At 43.8% G+C, this 15,151-nt stretch overlaps 1 long non-coding RNA gene across 1 annotated transcript; it reads right to left on the bottom strand.

Moving 5' to 3' along the window:
- Positions 1 to 4,875: 4,875 nt before the first annotated feature.
- Positions 4,876 to 11,625, bottom strand: LOC121059800. Its single transcript, XR_005814644.1, has 3 exons — positions 10,812 to 11,625; positions 6,633 to 6,877; positions 4,876 to 4,983 (listed from the first exon to the last, which is right to left on the bottom strand). It is a non-coding gene; the product is annotated as an uncharacterized LOC121059800 (long non-coding RNA).
- Positions 11,626 to 15,151: the final 3,526 nt, after the last annotated feature.

The raw sequence follows: 15,151 nt of genomic DNA, 5'->3' as shown, positions 1-15,151 counted from the left end.
ACTTGCATTGCCTTAAAGGTCAAGTGATAAGTAGCAAACAAACATGTTCTCAGTAGTAGAGAATCCTGAAGTAAAAGCTTCCGTGACTTAACTCCACGAGTACTGCCTGATGAACGCCATGTGTTGGCATCTGCTACTGTACGAAGATTCCAGCTTCCCTGAAGATTTGTCCTTCACAGTATTTCTAAGGTAATGAATGCTATTTACATTTTATAAAAGGGAGCAGAGAAATTGAATGCCTTGTTCACGAACGCTGTGTCATAGATAGGAATTAATTATCTCCCGTGTCTTAATCATAAAACCATCTTCTTTTCTGTTTGTAGGACTTGGTGGGATAGAGGGGTGTATCTTAAATTTAACCAATTCTCAAACTCAGTAACCAAAATCAGCAGAAATATTCTGTTAGTTTTACAGACTTGTTTTATCTCCTGTTGAATTAACGTAGGAATAGATCCCCTGTCACTGTGCAAATGCAAACACCTGAAAAATGCACTATAAATCACTCCCCCAGCCATCTACCTCCGTGTGATCATCATGAAAACTCTGTTCAGAAATACCATCCGTTAAGTCACGGCTGTTCCAAACCGCAGCTCTGCTCTACAGCACACGCTCCAAATAAAATGGATTCATTCTGGTTTGATTCCACAGAAGTAGACTTGCTTGTTAGCAGTAATTCTTTAGTGACCAAAGCTCTTAAAAAAGTGGATGATCAGAAATTGAGGGACTGAGATCGCAGCAGCCTTTTTCCGCTGCTCTGTCAGTTATCAGTGTTATCAGTATCAGTGCTATCAGTGTATCAGTATCTGTTACCAGTGATCTTTCTTTACGGCATCTCAAGCCAAGCTGCCTCTTGAGGACTGGGCAGGAGGAGGTAACTTCCCAAGCTAGCTCTGGGCTAGGAAGACTGCTCTTCCTGCGCTATTTTCCCCCTCTTGCCCCAGGTCTTAAGTGTAGCTTTAGGAGAGACAGCGTCTTTAAACAAAAATAAAGAACCCAATCTTTGTGTTGCTAGTTGTTTCCTTAACCATTGAAAAGAAGCTACCATAGGCTTAAGGGATGTTTTGGTCAAACGCACAGATCTGTCCCCTTGCCCACACTGCAGCAGCCTGGAGGACCCACAGAAAGAAAAAAGCTGCGAGCTTTCTAGGGCCTATTTTCTGAGCCAAGATTTGTCTTTACCAGTATCTTCAACTTGTCTGTATTCAGAGCACAGATTTAAAGATCAGTCTGCCAAGAAGAAAGAAAATAAGGAGGTTTTTTCTCTCCTGGTTTCTGAAGCTGCCTTGACCCAATTAGCTCTAAAGCCTGTTCCTGGTATGGCTCCAACTTGGTTCTTGCTGCAACTCCAAATCTTAAGTCAATAAGAAATTCTGAAACAAAGGCAGCTCTTGTACCTACCTTGAGTCTGAACCCTTCGGATTTCCTTGGACAGCTCTCTTGCTGTCTCTGCTCCAGACTCGTGTACTGCGAGATCCCAGAGGAGGCTACAAAAGCAATTCAGGAAGCTATTTTCAAATCAGCACTGGCATTTTCTTCTTGGATGGTTTAACAACACTGCCACAAAACAGGTCTCCAGCTCTGAGCTGCCAGGAGGACTGCTGTAATAAGCTCTCCCCAGTGACAGACTGGTTACCACGTTCTCAGAAGCTGCCTGCTGGTGGCTTTTGGTTGCTTGAGTTCAGCTGTCTCTAGGTAAAGACAGGTAAAACTCCAAAGGAACTGGGTTAGGGTCCGTTAAACTTTTCACCCTGCGCTACATTTTCCTATTAGAAATGTTAGCTCTTCTTGGAGGCACCTGTTGCAGAGGAATAATCTTTTAATAGGGTGGGGTTTTTTTGGCTTTGTTCTTTTTGTTTGTTTGTTTCTTTCTTTCTTTCTTTCTATAAACAATGTAAGTATCTTCAACCAGAGGGCAGAAGGCAGAGATTCAATCAGAATGCTTGAATTCTGTTGAAGTGTCAGAAGAGGCTTTCTGTCTTTAATACAGAGATTAGTAATCTACAAAGCATCGACAGAGCTTATTTTAATTTTCCTAGATACTGCATAACATCTAGGGTACAGCTGTGCAAACGAATCTTAAACGTAATTGTTGCTGTCCAGTTATATTTTGTTTATTGGAAGAAGGGAAGTGTTTTGTGGCAGCATGTGCATCTAGAAGCAGTTCAGTGGTTTCAAGGATTGAAGCACAGCACCCAAGTTCTCTGCCAACAGTCGGCATCACCAGTTCTGCTACCTCAGTTTGTGTGTGCCTCGGCTTTTTAGATATTCTCCAGTTTACCAGAGATAAGGTGGGTGCAAATCCAGTACAATTCAAAACAAAAACCCACTTCTTTTTAGTCCCATGTGCTTGATTTGTCACTTATTTTTCTTTCCCCAACCGCAAGCAAGAAAAATTTTATTGTGATAGTGAAATATGTCCAAAATGAGAATCTTAAGTATAAACCCTGGCCCTTTGCAGCCAGGATGGTAGGTGCTTTGAACACCAGCTCTGTAACGTTTGTAGTTTGGGCTTACTTACCAAGGAGTTACTAAAGGGAGTGCTTGTGGCTTGCTTCTCCATTAGCAGATGAGCAGTCTTTCTCTGAGTAAAGAGGAAGGGAAATCAGCTGAGTAGGAGACAAATTTATGAAGTGCCTTAGACAAAGCCCTGCAAGTGCAAACTACCAAGGTCAAGCAAGTTGTGAAACCATTCCATCTTCCTCTCTTCTTCTGTTGGGTTCCAGTGTCCCCGCCCTGAGTCCATTATGACTCAGACAGTTACAGCAGGGGGAACTCTTCTTTCAATAATTTTCAAGAATATGAGAAAAACAACAAAAACTGGCCCTTGTCTAATTAGCAATAGAATTGTACTTCCAAAGTCTTTGTGCTTACAGTAAAAATAGAATGTAGAAATCAAGGGCTTCCTCCATTTTTATTGTGCTTAATTTTTAACCATCAGCAGAGACTAGATGAAGGGAAGTTGTGAGGAGCTTTAAGACGATCTGTCCAGCAGGACAGCCCTTCATTACAAGCAGCATATGCATAAAGAAGTGTGTGGGCACCTGCATGTCCTCTTGTCCTCATGCAGCACAAATAGCTGGCTTCCAGCACAGCAGCAGCCATGGGCATCACAGTGATGTTTTCGAAAACACTTCTGCCAGAATTCTCCCAGGAACCTTGTCAGTTCTTGGTGGTTCCAGGGAGATGAGAAGTCATGCACGTACGAGAAAAAAACAGCAGATTACATTGCTGCGGTGTTTGTGCCTGTTGTCCCCCAGGAGGAACTCGTTGATGTATCAGCTAAGAAAGGTGAAGTTTTATTTCATAGCTAACTGAGACATGGCATCGAAGGGGGGGAAAACTTGGCAGCTGCTTTCCTTTTCCTTTCATCTTCCTTGTCTTTATGAGCTCCCTCTGCAACTGCATCAACAGATGTTTAAAAATATAAAATGTTTAGAGAGTATACAGAGAAAGTTAGGTGGTAGTGTGTGTGCACGTGTTTTGTAGAAGTGTATATGATTGTTTAATGCTGGTAATTTAGTGGTCACGGGATAGCAAAGACTCATGCTCAAATGACAATAGTTTAAGAGATAACAAAGTTATTGGTACTGCTTTGAAATCAATGAGTTACCAATCTTAAAGATGCCATTAAAAGAAACCATCACCCTAACAGTAATTCTTTTATTATAGAGTCATTCTGTGCCACGTAGTTAAGATTCGGGGATTATGTGAGCTTAACCTGCAGGCCTCCACACACTCTTGCAAAGGAACAGGAATTCCTCTCTGACTTCTCAGACTGAAAAGTACATGAGAATCGAAATAGCAGCTATCAGGGAAAATACACGCAAGCTTTAGAGTCACAATTCAGCATGTGGAAAGCTTGTCAGGGCAGCAGGGAGGGGATGTGCATTTGAAACGGATATTCTCATAACCAAATTTCACACTCGGATTTACAGTTCTTAACTAACGATTTCAGCAACGGTGAGTGTGGGATGCGTCTGAAGAACGGGAAGAACAATAATTACCTCAAACTGAAACTGCTCCAGCTGGATGTCACTGTGCAATGAGTGTTAACAGTTTTAAATATTTTAAGGAAAAAAATAAAACAAGAATTGCGTTTAAGGCTGCAGGATTAAATCAGCAGTGAAAATAGTCATTTTTTTTTCCCCTGCTTTTGATGCTCTCCTATGGTGCTTGCACTGTCGTTCTCCTGTTTGTATGTGCACACAGGCTCCTGGCCACTTCTTACATATTCTTAATCAGCGAGGTTCAGCTTCTTAGTGAAGCTAACGGTCCATTTCCAAAACTTTTTATGAACAATTAACCTGGTTTAATAAAAGTGTTCTGAAGACAACACGTTTTTCATACACTGTATGGTACATGTTGAAATACTGACTCGTTTAGCAGAGGAGCTTTGCTAGGAGAATGAAGAAAAAACAAAACAAAACCAAAACAACAACAAAAAGCTGTCGGGGGACAGGTGCAATGTGTGGGTTTCTTCTTTCCCTTCCATTAGGGTCAGGTCCTTTACTTGGCCCTCAGTTACTCCAAGAGCAGCACAAATGTGCAGCATCAGGCAGTCCTAAGAGCAGTTCTCTGAGCATAGACCAGATGTGAAAGAATCCCTAAAAATTAAAAGCCAGATGGGTTAGTCATGAAAACCTTCCATCACTCGGAATGAAGACTAAGTCTTCTGCTTGACTAAAACGTGAAAAGTGGAGTGGGAAGTGAAATATTTTAATAGGTATACGTAATTTTGGGGACAGCAAGGAAAGCTTTCTGTAATGGTTGTACGTAGAGGTTGTATTTCTGCAGGTGGGACTAGCATGCCACACCTTTTCATCAGCTGTTTTCATTTTCCTTTTAAATGCAGGCTTTTATACAAGGCACCAGTAAGGAATTTTGCAGTGGCTCTGGAACACGAATAGCGAGCATGCTAGGCCCATTTGTAATAGCCTCTTTCCATTGGTAGCAGAATCTGTCCTCCAAAGGATTATCTCCCACCTAAAATTAAACATTACAAGGCAATAAAATCTCAACCCTTACGTACACTCGAAGAGTAGCAATCATTGTCTCCATTTTCTGTGGTAGTAGAAAAAGCAGGCAGTTGAGTTTACATCCTCTGGCAGTTTGATAGCCTGACACTCATTAACTAAACTTCGTAAAATCACTTCTCAGAACAATGCAAACTGTTTTGCAGGCAAATATCACCTCTCCTATTCATCATCAGCTTCGAGGAGCTGGCCCTGCTTTTGAGACAAATTTGCAAGTTCATCTGCTGATTTAAGTCGTTCTCAGAACTGTAGTGTGACTTTCTCCCAAGGTCTTGGCAGATCTCATTTAGCGAATGTGGTAGGCTGTAATTTGTTAATTAGTTTTACGGTGAACGCGGCAGGAAAAACAAAATTGTGGTTTCACGATTAAGAAACAATACCCATCTTGGCGAGCAGATTCTGCTCCTGCTTTAGGAGCTGTGTGGCAATCCCCCGACCTCAAGTGTGTAACTGATTACTGGCAGTTTTACATTTTTGTATGAACAGCTGGGCTAGATTTGCAAAAAGGGAGTGTTCACAGCTGCACCTGGAGAGATCTAAAACCGATCTCAACACACTGACCACAACTGAACGACCAACTTCCCTGAATAACGAGGCCTGAAGTTTATCAAGTTGAGCACTTTAAATTAGTGCGTAGTTTCTACATAAGCTTCATTTTCTCTGATTTGGTAAATTCTGTGATTTTTCCCCCTCCGTCTATATTCCACTTAAAATCACTGGAGTACTGCTTAACATGCTTTCATTAATATTTCTAAGCAGCAAGACACCATTACCTGATAATTGAAATGCCCAGGAAAAAAAATAAAATACTGATTTTGCAGTTGGTAAATATTTTAGCAAATGTGAGTTACATAAAACTTGGGAAGCCATACAGAATGCAGCATTTCATCTCGTCATCTACAGACTTAACCAGTCACAGTAAGGGACAGCATAGTCCTGTAAAAAATAAATAAATAAATAAATAAAAGGCAGTGCTGAATGAGAATTTGCTGAGGGATGGTGTAGGAGGATAGGAACATCAAACAAGATAAGCATGGTTTCCTTAGGAAATCTGGTTAAGGATAACGTGATCATACAGTTAAAGACTACAGTATGCAGGTATATACGATAGAACCAAGATATAACAGGGAGAAAATTACTTTTGTTCTTTGTGGCTTCTGAGTGCTTGGTTTTGAAATCACTTTTCCAGAAAAAAAAAAAAAATCTATGTAATAACTGTAATTTCAAATGAAATTAAACCACCTGAATACTCTTTACTGCCATTTTGGTTGCAGTGAATTAATGGCATCACAGTCATTGCAGGACTTTGTTAATGAGAAGGCGTAAGTAAAGAAGTGATTAGCTCTGCATCGAGCTGTTTGGCTCTGTAAGAATGTTCTAGAGGAGCAATGTTTAAGACACAATACTTGGTAGAATTTGTGTATAGTGACAATTAATAATGACCTTTATCATTGTGGTTAAAAATTTAGAAAGCTCTCCTCTCTTTTACTAGCATAAAAAGTAAATAAAACAAGATGGCATCAGGATTCGTAAGTAGCTAGCTAACTAATCGAAAAAATCTTAATTGTGTATACCTTACAAATCCTAGCTTTTCCATACCTGTTATTTCCTGCAAGGTCCAGACTGCAAATGCAGTTTTAGATTTTTCCTTTACTCCATCACTTCTCCTCATTGTCACCTGCTTTTTTTTTTTTTAGCTTATTCACTTCTTTTTCTTTCTCCCCGACTCGTTTTTTTTCCCAGCGATTTGAGCCCTTTATGCTCATTCATACTCTCACGCTCTGTTGTATGGAGTGAATCTTATCCTTGATTTTCAAGTCTTTTGTTCAATTATCTCTCTGTACCTGCAGAAGGGGAAAGCAGCAGTGATAAAAACTTTAGACTCTGTTCCATTGCATTCCCACCTCTCTCCTAAGGAAGATTGCTGTGATAACATTGAAGATTAATTTTTGTTTGTGGAGAAAAGCTGGTTTGAATAAATTGAAGGACTTTTGACAATGTTCTGAGGTCCTCCACTCTGCAGGTGCTCGCAGAGTTAACAGCGTCTTAGAGAAAGGAAAATAATTTCACAGACCATTAGGGCTGGTGGGAAGCAGCAGGATCAGGTTTTAATGAATACAGGATCAAAAGCATCTTAAAGCAAAACAGGACTGAAAACAAGAGCAGGCTCATCAGGGAAGACAGGATGCTTCTAACGAGAAACAAAGGACCAACTCAAAGACATTTGGGAGTCACTTTCTCACAATAGTGCATTTTAAAGTATAATTTCCTCTTCTAAAAAATTAGCTTTGATACTTTTCCAATACGTGTAAAAATAGTACTATGAACAGATTCCCTGCAATTAAAATCTCCCAAGTCAGAATTTTTCCAAAGGAGGTCAAGACTCTTTAAACAATGTTTGTCTTCTCACAAATAAAACTCGTTCTGAATCACAGCAACAATGCCTAACTTAAACTACTTCGCAGTATTTTTACGTCAGGAAAGCAAATTCTGACAAACACGTAACCAGATCCTGGAGGGTTCTGACCTTTCAGGTCACAAAGGGTGGTACCTGAAGAATTTTGGTACCTGTACTATCATACGTTGGTTGCAAAAGGACTGTTTTCAGTCATAGTTTTTAATCTGGATGCCTAAAAGTCACCTTATTTCTATACTGTTCTGCATCTCTGCTTTGAAACTGGAAGCAACCAGTTTCTAAAATTGTCCTGGTTCCCAATTTTGTCATTTTTTATTATTATTTAATAATTTTATTTTAGTATGAATAAGCCGCTCAACTTCCCTACACTTTTAAAATTTTTTAAAGGACAGGTAATATTCAACTTAATTTTCTTACTCCGTGCAATACTGAGGAGTTAGTTAATTTGTACAACGGTTTGAAAAATGTCTTAATTATTATTTGATTTAAAGGAAAAGTTGGAATACTGGACTCTATCTAGCTCAGTACTTGCTATTCTGTTGCAAATTAAATTTTGAGGAAAAGGGATGCAGAAGAAAAAGCTCACCAGTTTCCTCTCCCTGGAGAATCCACAGACTGACTTGGTTCAAAGAAGCCTGTGTCTCAGAAGCTTTTCCTTTCATCACAAACCATATCAGCACTTACTGTTCTCTAGCGTGTTCTGCTAGTGCCAAAGCTTAGACTCCTTTGACAAGATAAATAATAATGTTGGCTTTGTACGGGGCTAGGTGAGAGCATGACATTTTCAAGAGGATGGAGGAGATACCCTAGCAGAAGTCAGACTGGAGGGATAAAACCTATTAGATTTTCAAATGGCTGTGGCACCAATATTGCTATTTCACAATGAAACCATAGAAGGTCTGCAATAGCAGGATTCTTTTTGTCTTAAATTTTAAACAAACAAACAAAAACGCATTCTCGAGCCAAGAAATGATTCCACTACTGCTTGTGAATACGCCACAGCATTCCTTTTGCATTGCATATAGAAAACGTGTTTTATGGATTTCTCATTGACATAAGGAGAGGTGAATCAAATAACTTGCAATATTTGTTTGACTGTTGCATATATAAAAGCCTCATTAAGTCTCCCCAATGATTGGAGATGCATTTTGTTTAGAATGATTTTGTTTGTTTTTGTAACAAGACGGCGAATACAGGAAATAATTAAATAACTGTTTTCATACTCTCCTGATCATCAGAAGCCTGTATGAGATTTTAATTAGTGCTGCATTTTCAATAACTCTGTAGCCGTACGTGTTGCAGATTCTTTCCTGGATAACAGGGAGATAATTATGAGAATCCTGTTTTTCAGTCTCTCACTAAAGGGATGGCTGATACATTTAATCATGGTGTGGAAATGCTGGCAGCTTTCTCTGAGTTCAGCCTCTCTCTAATTACATTCTTAGATTTTTAGTAAATTGAAAGGGAAAACGTAGGAACAAAATAATTAAAACCAAAGGGGAAGTGAATATTAAAAAGCAGGAGCTATTTAAAATTCTTGCACACAACTCTTTTACGGACATCAGTTTAATCAGCTTTGCATAAAAATCAAACTTATGTTTACACAAAAGTAACACTTGCAAACCTATATGTGTATTAGTATTTGCCGGATGTCTTCATGCAGAAAAACAACCTGACTTGCTTCATTCAGCTGATACTAGGAATTATAACCCCAGTGAACGCATTTGAGGATTTGGTACTCTCACATGCACATTGATGTCAGAACACACCAGCACGCTCCCATGTGAATTTTCAAGGTGCAAGCAGTACCTGCACCTAGGAATTGTCCAGTAATTTTAATATAGAATTGTATTAAAGATAGATGGTAGGGTTTGTGAGGAGTAAGTGACAGTATTTCACTTGATATCTGCCACTGAGGAGGACAGAACTGACCCTAGGTAACTTTTTCATATGGAGGAGGTGAGACTATTTCTTCATTTTCACAGATATCCAATTTAATTTTCCACTTCCAGGGAACGAGAACTTTGATCAGAAGAATGTCATCAGCTGCAAAAGAGGTTGACTTCCCTCCTGCTATGTGACACATGGACAGTCTTGAATTAAAGCAGACATTTCTGTTTATTCTAAAAACAAAAACCACCACCAACAAGCTGTATCAAAACTCCTCAACCTAAGCACTCTAATGCAGCGGGGGGTGATGGGGATCTTTTTTTTTTTTCTCTAAAACTGGTCTTTTTGTTTCCTTCTCCATGTCAGCTATAGGAGAATAAGTGCATGAGTAAAAATGCAGAGTTTATGTTGGGTATCTGAAAAGCCAGAAAAAATGGAAAGGGTACAAAAATAAATTTCTAGGAGAAATTCTAGTATCCAGAATAGGAGTGGTACGACCATTTCTCTACTTCCCACGAGGCACTTTTACAGCATTTCTTCATTACAATGCAGCATTACCTGCTGTTTTTTCACCACGGGCAGCAGTTTGTGAAATGAAGGAATGAAGCAGGGTCCAAAAATCAGTCATGACTTGGATAAGATGCTTGCCAAGAAAACCCAGGACACTGCAGAAAGTGTTAGCAATGAGAAGGGCAATATTGTCCGAGTCAGTAGTGGACAAAGGTAGAAGTCTAGTAAATAGGACCAGTTGTGCTGTGAGAAGCTCCATTTTTCATCTGAGAATGAGGTAAGGAATAAAATGACTGTACATTTTTAGTTTTAAGTAAGCGTAGTCATGATATGTATTATGCATTGTAAAATTAACTACAATGCCTTTCCAATTTCATTCACAGCTTTCACATCAGTTGTTACCCCATAAAAATCCACTGAGTCTCTGATAAAGGACTGCTATTCTACAGTGCAGAAGGATATGCTTAGGAGAGTGGAAACATATATTCATAACTTTTAACAAGAGAGTGGGAATATATTCATTACAAACTACAGTTTCTCAATCTGGTGTTAAATGCCTCAGAAGTTGTAATAAGTTACTATCAGTATGTAGGATAGGTAACACAGAACATGGTTTACCTTTGCTAAATCCACCAACATATATAGATATGTGTGTCTCCTACCCTCTTTTAAATTTACTTCCTACTGCATTGTTGGTAGCATTCTGTATTCTAGCTCAACTCTACAGTATCTTGTAAATACCCAGCTAACTTGGTTATGGGGGTGTTTATTTGTGCAACTGGATTAATTCACTCCAACACGAGACTGAAACTCAGGCAGGAAAGAAAGGCTAGCTCAGGATAACCTGTACAGGTGTTTAATTAATTAAGGACTACTAACACTGAAAATTGCGCCTCCTCTGGTTGCAAGCCATTACAAATTAAAACAAGAGAAGACGCGTGTATACAAGAGAAACGGTTTACCAGTAATTTGGGCTGGAAGGAACTTCAGGAGGTCATCGGGTCCGGCCTCCTGTCAGAGCAGGGTCACCTGCGTGATCTGCCAAGGTTGCTCAGGACTTTATCCAAACAGGCTTTGGAAACTGCCAAGGATGGAGACTGCGAAGCCTCTCTGGGCAGCCTGTTTGAATGCTTGACTGTCATCATGGTGAAAGCTCATTTTATAACAAGTCTAGATCTCCCGTTTTGACTTCTGTTTCACATCCCTCCTGCCATCTATCACTGTGAAATGCTTGACGCAACTTCCTTCGTAACCTCCTTGTAGGTACTCCTTTAAGCTTTATTAAAACCCCCGAATGGCGGCTGTAAGACAGATTTGCTTTATAATCCTTTTTCAAAAGGTTTAAAGCAAGGCTTTGCCTTGAAAAACCTTACCAATCTTCCTCAAACCTTGGCAAGAAATTCCCATTGCACACAGTGGGGGGAAGCCTTTCTTTAAAAGCCCCGCTGACCCACGTGCTGTGGTGGCCTATGACCCTATCGTTAGATGAAGGGTAAGAACTATATGTGCATTTTCACTTCACAACAACAAGCCCAACCCTCAAAAGAACGAGGAAAGCAGGGCAAAAGCAGGCATCACCACAGCAGCAAAAAGAACGGACACTAAAATAAAAAAAAAAAAAAAACAAACGCAGCGCTAAACAGCCCTGAAACCCTAACGCGAGCCCAGAAGAGGCTGAAGGGGCGGAGGGCAGCCACGGTTCCTCACAGGGCCGCGAGGGAATGGCGGCCGCCACGCGCCGCCTCGCTCGACGCCTTTCCCGCCTTTTTCCCCGCCCCCCCCGCATCTCGCTCCCCCCTCCCCTCGCGTGGCGCATGCGCAGTGCGGCCGCCGCCCGGCGGCTGCGGGGCGCTGTGGTGGGGAGCGCGGCCGCGTGAGGGGAGGGCGGTGCGAGGAGGCCGCACGGGGACAGCGGGCAGCGGGACCCTTCGCAGGTGAGGTGGGAGGGGCCGTGCGGGGCCAGGAGCGGCAGGAAGCGGGGCGAGGAGTGGAAACGGCCGCAGGGACGGGGGAAAGGCGGCGGCGGCGGCGGCGCCGTTCCTCACGACCACCACCGCCGCCAGCCTCTGGGAGGTGTGCGTGAGGCAGCTCCCTCCCGTCCCTGCCGAGGCCTGAGAGACCGGCATGAGCCAGCGACCCTCCCCGCTCCTCCGCCGGCTGTTTAAATGGCACTGCGACAGGAGCGGCGCCTTGCCAAATAGTGAGCTCTTGCAACCCTAAGGGACCCTAAGGAACACTGCGCATGCTCCAGAGCGCTGCCAGAAAGTGAGCCAATCGGCAGGCGGAGGGGGGGGCAGAGCCGCGCGCGCATGCGCAGCGGAGAGGCGAGGGCGTGGCGGCGGGGTGCGCACGCGCGGAAGTCGGCGTGCTGGCAGAGGGCGCGTGCGCAGCAGGAAGTGGGAGGCGGGGAGGTCTCGTGCCGGGCAACGCGCGCGTGCGCGGTGGCCGCGAGCGAGGAGCAGGGGAGGCGGCGTGAGGCGGGCGGCGCGCATGCGCGGCCGGGGCGGGGGCGCCGGGAACGGCCGTTCTCGTGCGCGGCGCCTGCGCGGTCGGGTGCTGCGGGGACCTGCGGAATAGTGAGCCGCGGCGTGCGGGCGGGGGGGGGAGCGGCGGAGGAAGACATGCTGCCAAATAGTGAGCCGCGGCCGCTGGGCTTCTCCTAGGGGGGCACGGTCAGGGGGCGCCATCCCCAGCAGCCGCACCTGCCTGGGCCCCGGCCGCTCGGCCTTCCCCTGTGGCGGAGCCGGCCTTCGTGGGGCCGCAGAGGTGCTCGGAGGGCCGGGAGGTAAGGGCCGGGGGGGGGGAGGGAGGGAGGGAGGGCCTGGGGGAGGGGCGGGGGGGAGGCAGGGGGGGGGCCTGAGGGGGGGAGGGGGGGGGGGGGAGGGTGGGGGGGTGGGGACGTTGGGGGGGGCTGAGGGAGGGCAGGGGCCGCGTGAGGGGGGAGTGAGGGGGCGGAGTGACAGCAGCCGAGCAGGGGCTGCCGGGGCTGGGCTTGGCCACGGAGCGCTCGAGGCACGCTGCTGAACCGGGAGGGAGCGTCGCCTCGCTCCGGGCTGAGCCCCCCCCCCCCCCCGGCGGCTGGGGTCGGGGCCGGTGTGCCCTCGGCCCGTGGGGGGCCCGTTGGGGGTGGTTAAAGGAAAGGGCGCAGCATCACGCGGCGTGGGAAGGGGTGGAAATCCCTTTCGCGGTTCCGTGTGTTGTTAATGAGGTTTGGGGAGGGTGGGCTTGCGTTCGTACCGAGCGCTGTGTTGGTTAGGTGGACGGATAAGTATTTTCTCCTGATAATACCCCTCGTGTTCGCAAAGCTGCGCGTGAAATGAAATTGGTTTTTGAGAAGCGATTTCGGGGGGTGGAAACGTGGAATACAGTGTTACTCGTCGTTTTTTCTGTAACTCACCATTATTAGACGTGTTTACGTTTTCATAATTTGAGCATCGTCATGACATATGAAAAAGGACCCTTTTTTTGTGGTGTTTTTGTCCCCTTCGCAGTTCTGAATGGCTGTGCCTGGAGTGGCTTGATGTGTAGGCCTGTAAAAGTCTGCAGAATTTCCCTGTTGTTTATGCTTTATGAAACAGAACTCTTTCTTTAGTTATTACAAAAAAACAAAATTAGTTAAGCAAAACACAACTAGCTTCCTTCTTTCTCGGTGACTTTCTCTAACCAGAGGCCCAGAACGATACGGTTTCATTACGTCACTTGTTTCATTGTGACCTGAATTAAAACCCATTTTTTTTTTTCTTAATGGCACTCTGTGGTGGATGCGTATCAAGATCAGGCCAACGTGATAGCAGAAGTACATCCCGAGCTGTCATCCTGTCGCTTAGCAGTAGAGGACAGTAACCCAAAACTGTCCTGCCGTAAGATTAGAAACTGCTATCAAGCCTGATACCCTGGTTAAAAAAATACTCGAGTATCCCTGCCACAGTTGTAAAAGTAATTGTGCTTCCTCCCCAAGAACCTTCTGGCTTTGCACGCGGGTGCAGGTCATGAACAGTGTTAAAATGGTAACAGTTCTGGTTTGCCACATGGTCTCAAGGAGCGGTGCCGTCGCAGGTCACAGTGCAGTGGTTAAAAAAGGGAATTCTTTTGTGATTGATGTTCCCATTCGTTGATGCTTTTAACACGAAGAAGGTACGAGTACTGGCCCTCACGTTAGGTTGATTAGACCTGGTATGTGTTAAAAATAATTCCGTTCACCAATCTTCTCCAGTTTGTTTCCTTTGAGCCAGCTTGACCAGTGGGGGGTGCAGGTGTTGGGTTAATTTCTGAGCTCTGGACAGACCTAGTGCTAGGTATTTACTGTGAAGTGAGTTTGTTGCCCTGTGTGATTTCTTCTAGATACCAATCCACTTTACAATAAGAGGGACTTAGCAGCCTTATTCTTGGCACACCCTTCTGTTCAGTGTTTTACCCGTGTGGCTCGCTATTCCGCTGCCTGGGCTGACGCTGTGGACCTGTGAACTTGAAACTGCCTGCGTCTTTTCTGCCTGGACGTTATTTCTGCAAAATTCAGCATAAAGCAGGCAAAGATATTTATTTCTTGTGTGATCAGGAGCTGTTGCTGTTTTATCAGCTGCGTTCGTAGTTTCACATTTGGAGATATCTGCTGTAATTTTGTAAAATCCCTGCTCTCCTCCCAGTTTTGGCTCAGTTTTCTGCACAATCGGAGTATTATGTAAGATCTTGCTGTACGGCTCCGATCTCTGACTGCTGGCGTTTCCTACTCAGCACGGAGAGGAAATAAAACAAAAATGCGTTTTAAAAAAAGTCTTTATAGGCAGAATTTTTAAGGTGTTACTTCTTGATGCTCAGATGATAGGCTGCTACCACGTTCTCTCTTGTACTGTGTACTTGAGAGACCTCTTAAATAAGCGTGTGTCCCAAGTTCTAGGAACACATGACAGTACAGGAAACCAACACAAGATTAAAATATTCGTACTTTGTTTAAAATACTTCCCTCGAGGAGGCAAAGAAGCTGTTGTTTTTAAGAAACTATATTCAGAGATTAGAACTTACTTTCTGGGTTTCCTGTTGTCAAATGTCCCTTCACTGAACTCCGTAGCTGTGTTTTGGAAGGAAGGGGCTGAGTGATTCGGGAATTCTCTTCCTCTTTGCTGATATGCGTAGCTGAGTATTTAAGAAGATACTTAGCACACATCACATGTCATTATTTTATTTTTATTTTCTTTTTCCCCTCCACGTTTTTAGGACACAAAAGATGCAGAACCACTGACTGTGTAGCAAATGCCCGGAAAAGACTTGCGAGTTCATTTTATGCTGTGAGTAAATTCTTTGGCTG

Source organism: Cygnus olor, chromosome 25 (assembly GCF_009769625.2).
Source record: "Cygnus olor isolate bCygOlo1 chromosome 25, bCygOlo1.pri.v2, whole genome shotgun sequence".
NCBI lineage: Eukaryota > Metazoa > Chordata > Aves > Anseriformes > Anatidae > Cygnus > Cygnus olor.
Note: the sequence above shows the minus strand (reverse complement) of the source record. Positions and strands in the feature narration are given on the sequence as shown.